Below are 17,889 nucleotides of genomic sequence, written 5' to 3'. Positions count from 1 at the left end.
GCTAACGCAATACTTCGGCCACTACGCTCCCTACACCAGGACGCTAGTTCCAATTACCCGAAGGACCTGTAAAAATGTACGTACAGTAGGGGTGAAGCACCTCTCAGTAAGGAAGAACACAGGTTATATTAGTGTGTGACATTTAAGTGTTATCATGAAAAAACATACACGCAGTTGAATGCAATCCAGTACTAATTCACACAGTGCCTACAAGCACACATACGGCGGCCATTTATACGCAGCCCCGTCAAAACACACGCATGATCAGTACACAGTGTCGTCACACTCATCGACCAGAAGCCGGTCCTAGATTCCGGCGTTGGCCCGTAGCCAACCCGAGAAGCACGGTATCGCCTGCACATGGCAAGTCCTCAACTCCCATGGCATCGTACCGACGCTCAAATGGTGGATCCACACCCTGCGGCCTGATCTGCCGGATAAGGCTCACACCCTCGGATATAGAGTCGGACACTCTTGCCAATCTATGGCCAGCAATTTCATATGCCCTCGGATATAGAGTTGGACACTCTCAGTACCTGGAATAATTTCAGAACCGCGTTCCTACTAGCATTTCAACATATCACACACACATGCATGCTCATATAACCAAACAAACCACACCCATTTGGTAATCTAAATCATGGTTTTCAAACAAATACAGTTTATACAAAGTCAAGGCACGGCCATCCCAATCACACAATATAAATTAACATATACATAGGTTTTCATCAAAACCAAGGATGCAGCCCGTCGCCCCATTCTTTCCAAAAACTGTAATAATGAAAAACCCATATTTTCCCCATTAAATCCCCCCAAATGAGTAGCCAAAACACACACAGGACCGTGGACCACAGTTCCACCGAGTCCAATTTCAAAAATAACCAACATAACACAGCTTTCCCTTACCTCAACCCCGTAAGCAAAACCCGAACTCCAAGGCTCCTAAACAGCGAACCGAGTTCCAAAACCTACAAGTTATAGTACAGAAAATACTCACAAGACTGACACCTACAAAACTACCGGATCAAAATTGAAAATCGAGCCTTACCTCGATTTTAAGCCGAAACCCGAAAATCTCCGAAACGAGATTCCGATCCGCAGAAGTTGTAGAGAATCCTTCCACGATCCTCGTGGTAACCTCGGATTTTCAATTCTATCAACGACCGGCGAGGAAATCTAAAGAGAGAGAGAGAGAGAGAGAGTGGAGAGAGTTTAGAGAGAGAGAGTTGAGAGGGAGAAAATTGGATTTCTTAATGAAGAAGAAATGAGAAAATTCCTTTTATACCCCTTTGACCTGGCAGGTTTTCGTCGACGAAGTCTAATATTTACAATTTCCCCAGACCTCTCAGCTTGTCCTCGTCAACAAACCTCTGACTTTTGTCGACGAAAAGTCTTCTACCTTCATCGATGAAATCTGCAGAAATCCATTTTATATTTTCTGGGTTCTTACATCCGACACGTTCATCACATTGAACTAGACGTGTCGGAGTTGACAGTGCCCAAAAACCCCTCCTCATGAGCTTTTTGCACACTTAGAAGCAAAGTAAGAATACAAACAAACTTAGCAAACTTAGTGGATTTTAGCACTCAGGTGTCCAATTCGGGCATACAAGGTCCAAACCGAGTGGTGTTAGTCCCAACATGTTCGTGAGATTGAGCTCGACGTTCCAAAGCTAACAATGCCCAAAATTTCCTTCCCGATTGAAAAATTAAGTGCATTGAGGCAAACTTAGTTGATTTTAAGCATCCCAAGTGTCCAATTCTGGCATACAAGACCCAAATTGAATGGGGTTAGTCCCGACACGTCCATCACATTGACCTGGACGTGCTGGAGCTTATAGTACCCCAAAACTCCTCCTCGGTAGCTTTTTGCTCACTTAGAAGTAAAGTTAGAATACAAACAAACTTAACAAAAACAAATTTAGTGGATTTTAGCACTTACGTGTTCAAGTCGGGCATACGAGGTTCAAACCGAGTGGGGTGAATTCTGACAAATCAAATTTAGTTATTTAAATATGTATCATTTTTTTTAACTATGTCCGAATGTCCGATCATTTTGTCATCAAATCATTTTTAATTATAGTATATATATATATATATATATATATATATATATGTGTGTGTGTGTGTGTGTGTGTGTGTGTGTGTGTGTGTGTGTTCAAAAATCATATACTAATTTTTTGTATAATTATTACTTTTTAGGGTTTGTGGCTATCACAACATTAAGACGATGTCAGGCACTAAAGTCGGATGCAGTTTTTGAATTTTCCTGTATTTTTTGTTAGCTGAACATAATTAATTTTTGTATTTTAATTAGAATTTGTATTTGAATTTTGAATAATTTATGAATGTTTTAGTAATTCTTGTTTAATTTTATGTATACTAAAATGTAATTATAGGTTTTTACAGGAATTAATGAATGAAATAAAAAAATTATTTATTTTAAAGTATTAGTGACGGTTTTCATTAGTGGTGGTTTCAAAACTGCAACGAATTGCAAAATTATTAGTGACGATGTGAGAACCATCACTAAGAGTCCTTATTAGTGACGATTTGAGAACCGTTACGAATATCAGGATCTGTGAACATTAGTGACGGTTATTAAATCGTCACTAATAATGCACTATTAGTGATTGAGAACTGTTACTAATACTTGGGCTTTAATGACGATCTTGAGCTATGAAAATGTAGAATTTATAGTGACGACCTTAGATTTTTAGTGACGAAATGAAACTATCAATAATACTCCATTATTAGTGACGATTTGTGAATTTCGTCACTAGAAAACATTAGTCACCGCAGATTCAACGACTAATTTAGAACCGTCACTAATACTCACAAAACTTTCACTAATAAGTATTAGTGACCATTTTGTATTATAGTGACAGTGTAAAACTGTCACTAATAACCTTGTTTTTTACAGTGCCACATTCAGAATGTCGGAAACCTCACATATTTGACATCGTACTCGGGCGCCGACACGGAGAGTCGCTTTGAGGTGATGACCTAGCCCACTTTTTGCTACACTCGGGTGATACAAGTGCAATGCATCGCTCATAGGGGACGCCCTAGCAAATATTCGATAAGGATTCATATTATAGTGATTTGACAAATTTTATATTGACCGTTACCTACCTAACGCAACTCTCCTCCTTTACTCTAACTTGGGACCGATTGTGTGTGAAAAAATTAAGAGATTAAGTACATCACAAACAGAATTTCTATTTAAAATTATTGAAGATAAAAAAGAAAGCCATCATCACATGTCCAAATCATATTTTATATATATATATACACTATGAAGACTCTGGGGTATGATCAACAGTGACATGAAACAAAGTCCAATACACTATAGGCCTATGAGTCAAAGCAGGTAGCTAGTATTCTTGTTCAAAGTGTAGCGTGGGCCAAAGCAATCGACATTAATATACCTCACTTCTTGTCTGCAATGTGAATATCCTTTGATGGCCTAGGTGTAATCAAATCAATTCAAACTGGAAAAAACAATTTGATATGAAATGACCAAACATAAATTTTTTCAGTTTTATATTCTGAAGAATTGAAAAAATAAAATCAAATCAAAGCTTTATGTTTTGTTCACATGTGTTATTCTTTCATTCTCACAGGTTAATAAATTACAATGCACAAAATAACATGTGAGAAGTGAGATCTATCTTAGTGCTGCTCAAACTGACAAAGAGATTCATTCTCAACTACATTTTCAATTTATTTCATAGTTTCAGTATAAAAATAAATTGATCTTTTAGCTTGGATACATTTCTTTTGTTGCCTTTATGCCAATTTTTTTTAGCCTAAACTGAATTTAACCAAGTCAAGCATCATTAGTTGGTAGGTCAATTCATTTGATTTTTTACAATACATTCAGTTCAATTTGATATGTGAATTTTTACGATTAAAAATTTCAATTTCAACTTACTTATTTTATTTTATTTTTTTCAAAATCAACTTATTTGAAGTATTATCAATTTCTTGGTTCAACTTGTCTTCTATATTTATTATTCGTACTTACTGCTGCCAAAATTTGTTTGGGAGAATTTGAATAACTTTGATCACTTGTTAAGAATGAAAGAAAAATGACTTGAAAGACTTAGAGTGTATTCCAAGGGGTTACTCTAATGTTTAACTTAGGAAATCTAGAAGAATTATATGATCACTATAATAAAGGAGTGAGTGAGAATGAGATGAGATGCATTACCTTCCTTAGCGGTTCTCTTTTATAAACATTCGGAATAACTCTTTATTGATTTTCCTACTAATAGATCGCAAGGATTACATCTTGACCATGGATATATTACTAGGGGGTGAAGATTGGTGTACTAACCTGTAACGATCCAAAATAATAATAATAATAATTAAAAAAATGTTATTATTAATTAATTAATTATTATTAAGAAAATTAAATAAATTAAGAAATTTAAGGATTTTGGATATATATATATATATATATATATGTATATATAAGTATATAATAAAGTAAAGTTTAAAGGATAAAGGAAAGTTAATGGATAAAGGAAAGAAAAAAAAAAAAAAAGGAAAACTTAGTGTTTAAGTTTCCTGGAGAAGCAGGAAGAGAATAGAAGGTGAAAAAAAAAAAGAAAACCTCCTTCACACGCCGCAGAACAAAGGAAGGGAAAGAAAAAAAGAAAAAAAAAAATCTCTCAGCTTACGTTCTCCACTCGTCTTCTTTCTATGATTTCGCGGCGGATTCTCGCCCAATTGAAAATCCAAAAATACCACTAAATTCTATTCTCCGCCACCAACATATCTATCGAAGTGGATTTGTCGTAGGAATAACGTGAGCATATCTCTTGGGGTAAGCCAAATTTTCATTCTTGTCTTAATTTTTCCTAAATTTTTAAGCCAAATTGACGATCGAACACCACCACGAGAGTTTAGGGATGATTCCCTACAAATCTAGCGGAGTGGATTTCTCGTAAGGTTGTTGTTGAAATGGGTTATTTGGAAATTAATTATTATTTAATTATTGTAAATTAGGAAATGTTAAAATAATATTTTATTAGGGTTGATTTGATTGAATTAGGATTCGGATGAGCATCGCGGGTATAATTTTGGAAGCTTTACAAGCGTGATTCAGGAAATCAGGTAAGGGAAAATAAAATTATATCAGTATTTTATTAAGGTAAACCAGTTATTTATGAGCGTATGAAATTTATTATTTACCTATATAATTTTTAGAACCGTCTAAGTACTAGAAAATGATGATTTTGTTTAAGGTTTATATTTGGGATAATTGCATACGATATTAAATTCGTGTTTTTCCTAATAAATTGAATATGAATTATTGTGCTATTTGAGTTTGCATACGGGGATGTTTGGAATGATTATGGCATGATGAATGAATTATTATGTTTGACTCCTGTGTAAAAATGTATTGATCTGTTGGGATACTATGTGGGAAATGAATTGATCTGTTGGATTCCTGTGTGGAAATGCATTGATGCGTCTGTGTGAACTAATTGGTTTGGTTATTCGTATGCATCTCAATATAACGTTGGCATGATGAGGTTGTTATATTGTCTAGATTTAAATCATGATATGACATTGGCAGGTTGAGGAGCTTATCATATTGTCATTTATATGGGGTAGGACATTGGCAGGTCGAGGAGCTTGTTCTACTGATGTATGACGAGTAGGTCATGGGGATTGGATATTGGTGAATAGTGGTGCCTGTGTGAACCATGTTATATACTGTGTGGATAATGGCGTCTATGTGGGCCATGTTATGTACCTTGTGTGGGTAGTGGTGCCTGTGTGGACCACGTTATATCCTGTGTGGATAATGACGCCTGTGTGGGTCATGTTATGTATCATGTGTGGGTAGTGGTGCCTGTGTGGGCCATGTTATATACCCTGTGTGGGTAGTGGTGCCTGTGTGGGCCACGTTATATCCTGTGTGGGCCATGTTATGTACCCTGTATGGGTAGTTGTGCCTGTGTGGGCCACATTATATCCTGTGTGAATAATGGCGCCTGTGTGGGTCATGTTATGTACCCTATGTGGGTAGTGGTGCCTGTGTGGGTCACGTTATATCCTGTGTGGATAATAGCGCCTGTATGGACCATGTTATGTACCCTATGTGGGTAGTAGTGCCTGTATGGGCTACGTGTAGATAAGAAGTATGTAGGTGTGTGTGTGGGCCACGTACTAACATGTACGCAGCTACTCTGTGTGGGCCACGTACTAAGGACATTGGAAGATGAAGTATGAGTTGCATGATTCTTGTGTCGATGTGTTGTGCGCATGTGAATTTAATTATAGCATAAAAATAATGGTATAGCATATTGTGAATGCATGTATGTGCATGCGGCAAGGTAAACATACCACCGGGGGCTTGCTGAGAAAGGCAAGTGCTTTGCTAGGTAGTTTCTTGATACTAGTGCAAAGGGATGCTACTTGTATGAGCGGGTAGACATCCCGATCCTCGGAAACCTTCGCCTTTAAAATAATAAATATGTGTGTTCTGGCGGCAAGGTAATACTTCACCTGAGGGCTTACTAAGTAAGATGAGTGCTCTAGTAGGTAGTTTTTAGTATCAGAACAAAGGAAAGCTACTTGTATGGGTGGGTAATCTTCCTTATCCTTGGGGACTTTCGCCTGCATAAAAATTTTGTACTTGTATATATTAGATGTGTATATGATATTAGATGTCGGGGATGTTATTAATGGTACATTTTTTTTCAGTTGTTATTGATATTATGTGAGAAGCAGTTTATTTTGATATATAAATATTAAAACTCAGTTGTCACACACTGTTATAATTTATTCCACCCTTACTGAGAAGTGTCTCACACTAGTGGATTAACAATTTTTCAGGTTCTTCTAGAGATCAGGTTTGAAGGCCTAGGCTAGGATTATTTTTGGTGGTTTCTTTTTGGGGTATTGTGAGATACTGGTGTATATATATATTTGTACGGTATTATGTTTTAAATACTAGTTGTGGAGATAGATATTTGGATGTTGTAGTATTCATTTTTGGGTTGTTATATAGAACTCTGGTATTTATTTGAGGTTATTTATTTATGTTCCGCTGCGTGCATATTAATTATGGTATCAGATACAGGTGATTAGAACACGTGGCACCCGGGCCCTACTTGGCGGGTTTCAGGGCGTCACATTGTGGTATTAGAGCATTAGGTTATAGATTCTGCAGGCTTTAGGATTGATTAATATCAGAGTATAGGTACGAATAAGGATAAGGATAGGAATTGGTAGATTAGGTTATTGATAGGAGATTTTGAGTTTTGTTTCGTAGCTTAGAGGCAGAAATCCCTTGATGGACTTCTATGAGTTTCTGAATCCGGCCAGTTTTAGAAAACTATGGTAAATTCGTTGACGGTGATGTTTCTGTGCAGAGAGACTGGAACTCAGAATTAAAACTTGAGGGTTAGGTTGATTTGGGGATAAGCTAGTTGGTTAATGTTTCAATTGAGGATTTAAATGTTAAACTGATTTGTTGTTCTGTAATTTATTAGCGAATTTCGAGGACGAAATTCTTTTAAGGATGGGAGAATGTAACAACGTAAAAAAAAATAAAAAATAAAAAAAATATATTATTACTAAGAAAATTAATTAAATTAAGAAATTTAAGGATTTTGGGTATATATATGTAACACCCCAACCCTGAGGGGCCTGAGATATTAACTTTTTACTACTGATTTACAGCGGAAGCAAATGAACTCAATTATTATTACACCAGAGCGCTAATTATCCATATTACAACAACAACAACAATAACAACAAAACCAAACCTTAGTCCCACTAAGTGGGGTCGGCTAATTATCCATATTACAATCCTTTATTTCAAAAGAAGAAAAATTACACAAGGGTAAATATCTGACATCATACTAATATTTCTAAACAAATCTTTATTTTTCTATCCCCACCCGCATGCTTATTAAGCCTGATTTCCAACATGTTCTTCAGAGTTATCTGAAATAAAAATATGATTGGAGTGAGACGACACTCAATAAGTACATAAGATTATTATTAGTGTGTGGCTAAAATGAGTTTTTTAAAAATTTCGTAAAACAATATTTAATACTATAACTTCAAAATTTCTTTTAGAATAAATATAAATTTAAAAATTTCTGCGTAAAACTTTTGTCATCAATTACAACAGTAAAATTTTATAATTATATACTATAACTGTTAAATTAAACTTTTAACTTTAAAACTGTATAAACATTTAATGATAAACATACATATACTTTTCCTTATACGTTTTCCTTAGATCGTCATTTAAGCACCAAAATGATCATTTTCACGTAAACTTACACTTTTCCTTCAAATTATTAGTAACTTTGTACACGTAATTAAATATGTATAAACATATATTATAAAAACCACCCTTATGCCTGTTTTCCGTAAGTCATGTTTACTCCCATGACTGGGTTGTGCGGTCCGAAGACTGGACTTAGCTGGCTAGTTGACCAAACTAAATCAACGTACGTAAACTTTAAATGAGATTTTCCTTATTAAGTTCTGGTCCGGAACCAGGTGTGAACTCAGGAAAAATCCACTAACATAAATAACCACTCTGTAAACAGTGTGGGTGCACTCTGATCCGTATAAACTTTAAGCTGCAGTACCGAACATCTGTAACTTTGAACTTTCGTTGCCATAAGGGGTTTTAAAATCATCTTATTATAATTTATGTAATTTAAAATAATATCATAAAAATCTCATCTTTACTCATATTTTCATAAAAAAAATGCAACGGAAAAATAAACTCATGCCACACAATTTTTGTGTTAAAAATATATATAATTTTATTTTTGAATAGAAAGAAATGCTGAAAATTTGCCAGAGGGGATTAGAACATTTTTTAACCCAAAAATAGATGCAAGTATGTTAAAGATATAATTAGTATAATTAAATATGCATAAAAATAAACTCATGAAAATTTTGTGGAACTAATTAACATAATTGAAATTTACTTATAAAATAAATTTGGGTATAAATTTTAAATAAAAAAAAAAAAACTAACATAATCAAAATTTACTTACCTTCTTCCATACGAATACTGTAACTATCTCTAAGAAATGAGATCGGAAAGAGTGAGTGATTGAGAACTTATTCAAAAATTCTCTCTTCACCACAAATTCTTTCACTCACTAATCCTTCTCTTCCTTGGAAAATTGTTGTGAAAAATGAAGGTTGAGAGCTCCCTATTTATAGGAAAATTTTGGGGAAGAAATGAAATTTATAAAAGTGTGGGGAGATGAGTGAAATTATAATTTTTTAAAAATTAAAGAATAGGCAAGGGATAGGCAAGGTATGGGTTGAGTATGGGATGGGGATGGAGGCCATGTGGAAGTGTTTGCCACCATTTTCATTAAATAAATTTTTAATTAATCACTTACCTAATTAATTAGTCAATTAGTTAATTAATTATTTTATTATTTTATTATTTTATTATTTTTTTAATCATTATTATCATTATTATTATCATTTTTTTTTACTTTTAACTATTTTTAATATTCATTTATTTTATTATTTATTTTTTAACAAGAATTAAATTTGAATTTTGAAAACTCATGTGGGCCCCACACAACTTCGAGACCCGAATGGATCTTATGTAACTCAAATAACTCTTATACGATTTTATGCATCCTACATAGTTTTAATACTCGTGTAAACCTCCATATGACTTCGTTACTCATGTGGGCCCCACACAGTCTTGTGGGCCCCGCATAGGATACTTATATTATTATTATTTTATCATATATTTCTACAAATTATATCAGTCAAAACATTATTTTATGTACTTATTTACGTATATAAACAATGTCTTGTGGCTCCAGGACTCATGTGGACCCCATATAGTCTTGTGGGCCCCACATATGATACCTATATTATTATCATCTTATTATGTATTTTTACAAATTATGTCTGTCAAAACACTAATTTATGTATATATACTTATCTACGTGTACAAACAGTGTTTATCCTGTTTATCTTATGAAATTTCATTTTGACTAGGCCAACCTCCAAGGAGCGACTGAGCCGCAATGGTCTCTGAACACTCGCTAAGACAAGGTCTTTCTTAGGCATCAAACATGAAATCAAAGATCCTACAGAAAAACACTTCCGTATTGATATTAACTTAATGACCATTTTTATTATTTTATTATTATTGTACTTTAATTATATATATATTTTTGGGTCATCACAATATATATATATATATATATATATATATATATATATGTATATATAAGTATATCATAAAGTAAAGTTTAAAGGATAAAGGAAAGTTAAAGGATAAAGGAAAGAAAAAAAAATAAAAAAAGGAAAACTTAGTGTTTAAGTTTCTTGGAGAAGCAGGAAGAGAATAGAAGGTGAAAAAAAAAAAACTCCTTCACGCTGCAGAACAAAGGAAGGGAAAGAAAGGAAAAAAAAAATCTCTCAGCTCACGTTCTCTACTCGTCTTCTTTCCACGATTTCACGGCAGATTCTCACCCAATTGAAAATCCGAAAATACCACTAAACTCCTTTCTCCGCCACCGACATATCTACCGAAGTGGATTTGTCGTAGGAGTAACGTAGGCATATCTCCTGAGATAAGCCAAATTTTCATTCTTGTCTCAATTTTTCCTAAATTTTTAAGCCAAATTGACGATCGAACACCACCATGAGAATCTAGGGATGATTCCCTACAAATCTAGCGGAGCGGATTTCTTGTGGGGTCGTTGTGGAAATAGCCCTAAAACTAGGATAAATGGGTTATTTGGAAATTAATTATTATTTAATTATTTTAAATTAGGAAATGTTAAAATAATATTTTATTGGGGTTGATTTGATTGAATTAGGGTTTGGGTGAGTGTCGCGGGTATAATTTTGGAAGCTTTACAAGTGTGATTCAGGAAATCAAGTAAGGGGGAATAAAATTATATCAAATTTTTATTAAGGTAAACCAGTTATTTACGAGCGTATGAAATTTATTATTTACCTATATAATTTTTAGAATCGTCTGAGTACTAGAAAATGATGATTTTGTTTAAGGTTTATATTTGGGATAATTGCATAAGATATTAAATTCGTGTGACATGGGAGTAATTTTTCCTAATAAATTGAATATGAATTAGTGTGCTATTTGAGTTTGCATGCGGGGATGTTTGGAATGATTATGGCATGATGAATAAATTATTATGTTTGACTCCTATGTGGAAATGTATTGATCTGTTGAGATATTGTGTGGGAAATGAATTGATCTATTGGATTCCTGTGTGGAAATGCATTGATGCGTCTATGTGAACTAACTGGTTTGGTTATTCGTATGCATCTCAATATAACGTTGGAATGAGGAGGTTGTTATATTGTCTAGATGTAAATCATGATATGACATTGGTAGGTCGAGGAGCTTATCATATTGTCATTTATATGGGGTAGGACATTGGCAGGTCGAGGAGCTTGTTCTACTGATGTATGACATGTAAGTCATAGGGATTGGATACTGGTGAATAGTGGTGCTTGTGTGAACCACGTTATATCTTGTGTGGATAATGGCGCCTGTGTGGGCCATGTTATGTACCTTGTGTGGGTAGTGGTACCTGTGTGGATCACGTTATATCCTATGTGGATAATGGCGCCTATGTGGGCCATGTTATGTATCCTGTGTTGGTAGTAGTGCCTGTGTGGGCCACGTTATATCCTATGTGAGTCATGTTATGTACCCTGTATAGGTAGTGATGCCTGTGTGGGCCACATTATATCTTGTGTGGATAATGGCGCTTGTGTGGGCCATGTTATGTACCCTGTGTGGGTAGTGGTGCTTGTGTGGGCCACGTTATATCCTGTGTGGATAATGGCGCCTATGTAGGCTATGTTATGTACCCTACGTGGGTAGTGGTGTCTGTGTGAGCTACGTTATATCCTATGTGGATAATGGCGCCTGTGTGGGCTATGTTATGTACCCTGTGTGGGTAGTGGTACCTGTGTAGGCCACATGTAGATAAGAAGTATGTAGGTGCCTGTGTGGGCCACGTACTGACATGTATGCAGTTACTCTGAAATGCCACATACTGAGGACATTGGAAGATGAAGTATGAGATGCATGATTCCTGTGTGGATGTGTTGTGCGCATGTGAATTTAATTATAACATAAAAATAATGGTATAGCATATTGTGAATGCATGTGTGTGCATGCAACGAGGTAAACATACCACCTAGGGCTTGCTGAGGAAGGCGAGTGCTCTGTTAGGTAGTTTTTTGGTATCAGTGTAAAGGGATGCTACTTGTATGGGTGGGTAGACATCCCGATCCTCGGAAACCTTTGCCTTTAAAGTAATAAAGATGTGTGTACTGGCGGTGAGATAATACTTCACCTGAGGGCTTACTAAGTAAGGTGAGTGTTCTGGTATGTAGTTTTTACTACCAGAGCAGAGGGAAGTTACTTGTATGGGCGGGTAATCTTCCTTATCCTTGGGGACTTTCGCCTACATAAAAATTTTTTACTTGTGCATGTTGGATGTGTATATGATATTAGATGTCGTGGATGTTATTAATGGTACATTTTTTTTTCAATTGTTATTGATATTATGTGAGAAGAAGTTTCTTTTGATATATAAATATTAAAACTCAGTTGTCACACACTATTATAATTTATTCCACCCTTCTGAGAAGTGTCTCACCCTAATGGATTAACAATTTTTCACGTTCTTCTGGAGATTGGGTTTGAAGGCCTAGGCTGGGATTATTTTTGGTGGTTTCTTTTTTGGGTATTGTGAGATACTGGTATATATATATATAGATATATTTGTATGGGATTATGTTTTAAATACTGGTCGTGGAGATAGATATTTGGATGTTGTAGTATTCGTTTTTGGGTTATTATATAGAACTCTGGTATTTATTTGAGATTATTTATTTATGTTCCACTGCGTGCATATTAACTATGGTATCATATACAAGTGATTGGAACACGTGGCACCCGGGCCTCACTTGGCGGGTTTCAGGGCGTCACATAACCCATTACTTTAATTAATAGACGTTACCTCCTTTCTATTGATCTCTTGATATCTTTTCATTTTTTGATCTTACATAAGTTAATGCCAATGTCTCTTTTAAGTTATATCATTTGCTCCCCTACTCTCAAGTCTTAGATTTATCTTTTTGACTTGAATGCATATTGTATTTACTATAAGTCTTTTTATTATCATGAGAGTAAATATATATATCTCTCTTTGGGCCTAATGAGGGTATTCATCAGATGGACCAATACTCTGCCAAGCAGTGTTTTTTTCTTATTGCGTCATGAGTGATGCTCATCAAATGAGCCAATTTTTTGTAGAACAACGTCTTTTGTTGCCTTATAAGCGGTGCTCATCAAATGGACATTTTTGGGCCTCAATGAGTAGTGCTCATTAAATTGGCCAATTTTTTTTTTTTGTCGAGTTGTGCTTGTCTCTTATTGCCTCATGAGAGATGCTCATTAGATGGATATTTTTGAGTCTCATGAGGGGTTTTCATCAAATGGACCATTTTTTTGTCAACTAGTGTCTGTTTTTTGTTGCCTTATAAGCAGTGCTTATCGGATGGACATTTCTTTGTCTCATAAGCAGTACTCATTAGATGGACCAATTTTTTTTTTATCAATACCCATCTTTTGTTACCTCATAAGCGGTACTCATCAAATAAATATTTTTGAGCCTGGCAAGCGGTGTTCATCAGCTAAGTCAATTTTTTACTAAATAGTATTCATCTCTTATTGTCTCATGGGCGATGGTCATCATATGGACATTTTTTCTAGCAGCGTCCATCTCTTATTGTCTCATAAGTGGTGCTTATCAAATGGGTATTTTTTATTTACTAGGTAAAGGAATCTCTATTATTCCCTTGCTAATGGGGGGATTAGAAGATTTAGCTTAGGTTTCTCCTATTAATGGTTGGTTACAAACTTCTTTTACTAGTTTTTCCAGTTCATAAATTTTCTTAGAGTTTTTTTTTTTTTAAATTCCTAAGACCGTCATTCATTAATGCCCACACTATTACCTTCTTCTACTTTCTTTGTCAGATATGAAATTTTCGAAGGAACTTCATGCAATGCCATTGCCTTACCCTTGGTGTCATTTTTACTTGAACATCACTGGGTCATGTTCTACAGGATCTTTTTCTTGTCTTAAGATCATGCTAAACATATCTTTCACCATTCTTTGAAAGGTTAGAAATTGGTATAAAGACACAATTTATGGCGAATTGTCTAGCGATAGGGAATGAACCGACTAGGGCAATTGATCCCTAGCTATGGGTTTAGACTTGGAATTGCATGATGCAACCGTGATTGAGTTTTAGAAAGAAATCCTTTCAATTTTCCTATAAACAACGCCAACTGTTGCCATCAAAATTTATCCGAAATAATTTAGATCAATCACAACTCCAATCACTTGCTAAGAATGAAAGAAAAATGGCTTGAAAGACTCCAAGTGTACTTTAAAAGATCACTCTAATGCCTAAGTGAGGAAATTTGGAAGGATTATATGATCATAACTGTAAATGAGTAAGAATGAAATGGGATGTCTTACATTCTTTAAATATTCCTTTTTATGAGCATTTAATACCTTTTTTTTTTATTGATTTCTCTCCTAATGGATCACATGGATTATGTTTTGGATACGAATATGTTATTAGGGAGTAAAGATTGTTGTACTAACCTCTTACTTTAATAAATGGATGTTACCTCATTTCTATTGATTTCTTTATATTTTCCTGTTTTTTTATCCTACATAAGCTAATATCTAGTTTAATATCGAAATCTTTTTAGACTATGTATGTATAAAGATTTTCCCAATTTAATGCCAATTTTTTTATATCTTATAATAATGTTTTATAATATTAATTAATAAATAATAAATATTGTGTAATATAGAAAATTATTAGTATTCCATAGATAACACATATATTTACAATTGAGTCACAATTCATCCATAATTACAAAATCTTCTTTGGTATTTAGTTTATAACATTTTAAAATATCCCAATAAAATTTATGTTTCAATCAAGAAATTAATTTACTTAGTTCATGAAAATTTTGCCCAACCTACAATAAAAGAAGAATTAACAATTTAAAGACAAAATTTTTTTAAAAATAAAACAATTAATTAATATTATAAAAATAAATTAAACATATTATAAATACATGGCAAGTGTTGAAATGATAATATATATAAAGTTAAATTATCCAATTTAATATTCACCACTTGCTTTTCTATATATCCTAACATAAATACTAATTAAATCAGTGTTTTAAAAGATGAAGGCTTAAGGTGAGGCATTTCACCCTCCCCGAGGCAAGGCGTTGAGGCTTAAGCATTTTGGAACTATATAATTTTTTAAATAATTAATAAATAAAATTAATTTATATATATTAAAAAATATGAAAAATTTTAAAATAATAGAGAAAAAAATAAAAACATAATTTTTAAATATCATATTGGCCAATTTTAAGTTTTAACTAACAAACACAAATAATATATATTAAAATAATAAGCATGAGCCATAAGAAAAAACCAAATTTAAAATGCCTCAAGATTCTAATTTCAAAACCAGCTGCAGCCAACACGCTGGCAGAGAGTATGAGACGGTGAGAGGGTCACAGGGAGAGGCGAGAGACTGCAGAGGGTTGCTGCAGAGAGACGGCAACTCCGAAGGGTTCGTCAAAGGGAAAAAAATACGTCAAAAGGAGTCGTCAGAGGCATATAAGTGTTCGGAAGGGAACGTTGACATGTCGGAGAGAGACGAGAAGCTTGGAGGAATTGCTGGAAGCAGCCGTCGAGTTGCCAGAGAGAGAGGAGGTGCTGGAGGAATCGTTGGAGAGAGAGCAGAGGCTATCGTTGAGGAGAAGACTCGTTGGAGGCTTCGTCAAGGGAGCAGAACAGAGGAAGCTTCGTGCAAGAGAGGTAGGATAGGGCTTTCGATGCATTCTGGATTCTGCCATGTTTAATTAATGTTATAAACCAAGAATCCTGAAAGGTGTATGCCTTGGTATTTGAGGCGTAAAAAGGCGAGACTTTATGAGGCGTACGCCTTCTCCCCTAAGGCATACGCCTTTTAGGAATTATGCATTTCTACTAATGCCTCGGGGCATTTTAGGCCCAAAACGCCCTAAGGCAAAATGCCCCAAGGCGCGCCTTGAGAACGCCTTTTAAAACACTGGTTTAAATAATAAAATGTACTACAAATATACATTAGCGAAGTATTAGCCATGCAATAACAAGACATTAATATGAGTTAAGTGATGCACCTTTTTGATTGAGGCATTTTTTTATTGTTATAGGACAAATGGTTTGATAAATGGTTGAGCAGTGGTCCCCTTACCGAGTGTTCTTACATGGTCCATCATCCGGAGTTAAATATTCAAGACTACTGGGAATCCGAGAATTGGAATGCTGATATGCTAAGAGAAGTGGTAGGGGTCCCCAAAACGGATGAAATTTTGTTGTCATCTATAAAGCACAGAACAGGCCCTAATGTGTTTATTTGGAAGCTTTCCATAATTGGAAAATTTTCAACCGCCTTGACTTGGGAAGTGATAAGAATTAAAAGGGACCAGTGCTCGTGGATGGAGTGGGTTTGGCATAAACTACTTCCTAAAAAAGTATCGATATGTATGTGGAAAACCATGTTTTAATGTCTTCATGTAAATGAGAGAGTGCGAAAACTGGGATTTGATATGATCTCATGTTACAACTGTTGTGTGGATAAAAAAAATATCTTTCAATCACATTCTAAGTATGGAATCCATCGCAAGTATGGTTTGGAAGAGAGCTACGTCAATCTTGGGAATTCTAAATTTTGAAGCTGAACCATAAAAGGTGAAAATTAGTAGATTGTTCATATGTGTCAAAAAAATCAACCCAAAAAGGCATAATCATTAGTTTGTTACCTACTATAATCTCTTGAAGACTATGACTCAGATGTTGCAAAGTCCACATAGAAAAGTATTCGAGGAATGCAGTTTGGTTATCTGTGAGATTTTGGCTCATAACAATTGCAAAAGACGTGAAACGTTTTCTACCCTTGATAGATAAGAATTTATTGGAAGAACTTTAGGTGAAAACGGAAACGTCGAAGGTTACCTAAAAGAGTAGTTTAGGAAAAGCCTCCAATAAGTTGATTGAAGCTAAATATAAACAGCTCTTGTGGAGAGAATTTAGATTCTTGTGGTGGTGGTGGTATCAACTGTGACTCATCGAGTATTATTAAGGTCACGTTCTCTAAAATATTTGAGTTAAGTACTAACAATGGAATAGAATTGCAGGCTCTCATTAGTGGTATTCGACTCTATAAAGAGTTGGGATATTAAAATATTTGTATAAAAAGTTACTCGAATTTGGTAGTAGGCTAGCTCACATTTGGAATTTATTTCTCCTTGTACTTATAAGACTTTTGGAAATTGTTAGAGAAAGAGTTACAACATCTTCAATTCTCTATAAAACACCAATTTAAAGAAAGAAAGTAATCAGGTGATGGATTTCTAAACTCACCAAGGTGAGGGAGGTAACACGAGAAGATATTTTATAGGTGATGTGTTACCGAATAAAATAAGAGATCTCATTCGCATGGATAAGATGAGTCTTCCAAGCCTTCATCTTTAATTATTATCATGTTTGCAAGTAATTGACATCATTTGATTTTGATTACATATAGACACATTTAGATTATTTTAGTTTGATAATGATTATTGATTTTTTTAGTATTAATTTTTATGCTTAAGATAATTTTAATAGTTTAATTATAAATCATGTCATGTTGCAACCACTATATTCCTCCGCCATAAACGAAGACTATCAATAAAATTGAAGTTTTTGTTTATATATACATAAAGGAAAGAATGTTAATATGACGAAA

Source organism: Malania oleifera, chromosome 7, assembly GCF_029873635.1.
Source record: "Malania oleifera isolate guangnan ecotype guangnan chromosome 7, ASM2987363v1, whole genome shotgun sequence".
Taxonomy (NCBI): Eukaryota; Viridiplantae; Streptophyta; class Magnoliopsida; order Santalales; family Ximeniaceae; genus Malania; species Malania oleifera.
This window is presented reverse-complemented; position numbering follows the sequence as displayed.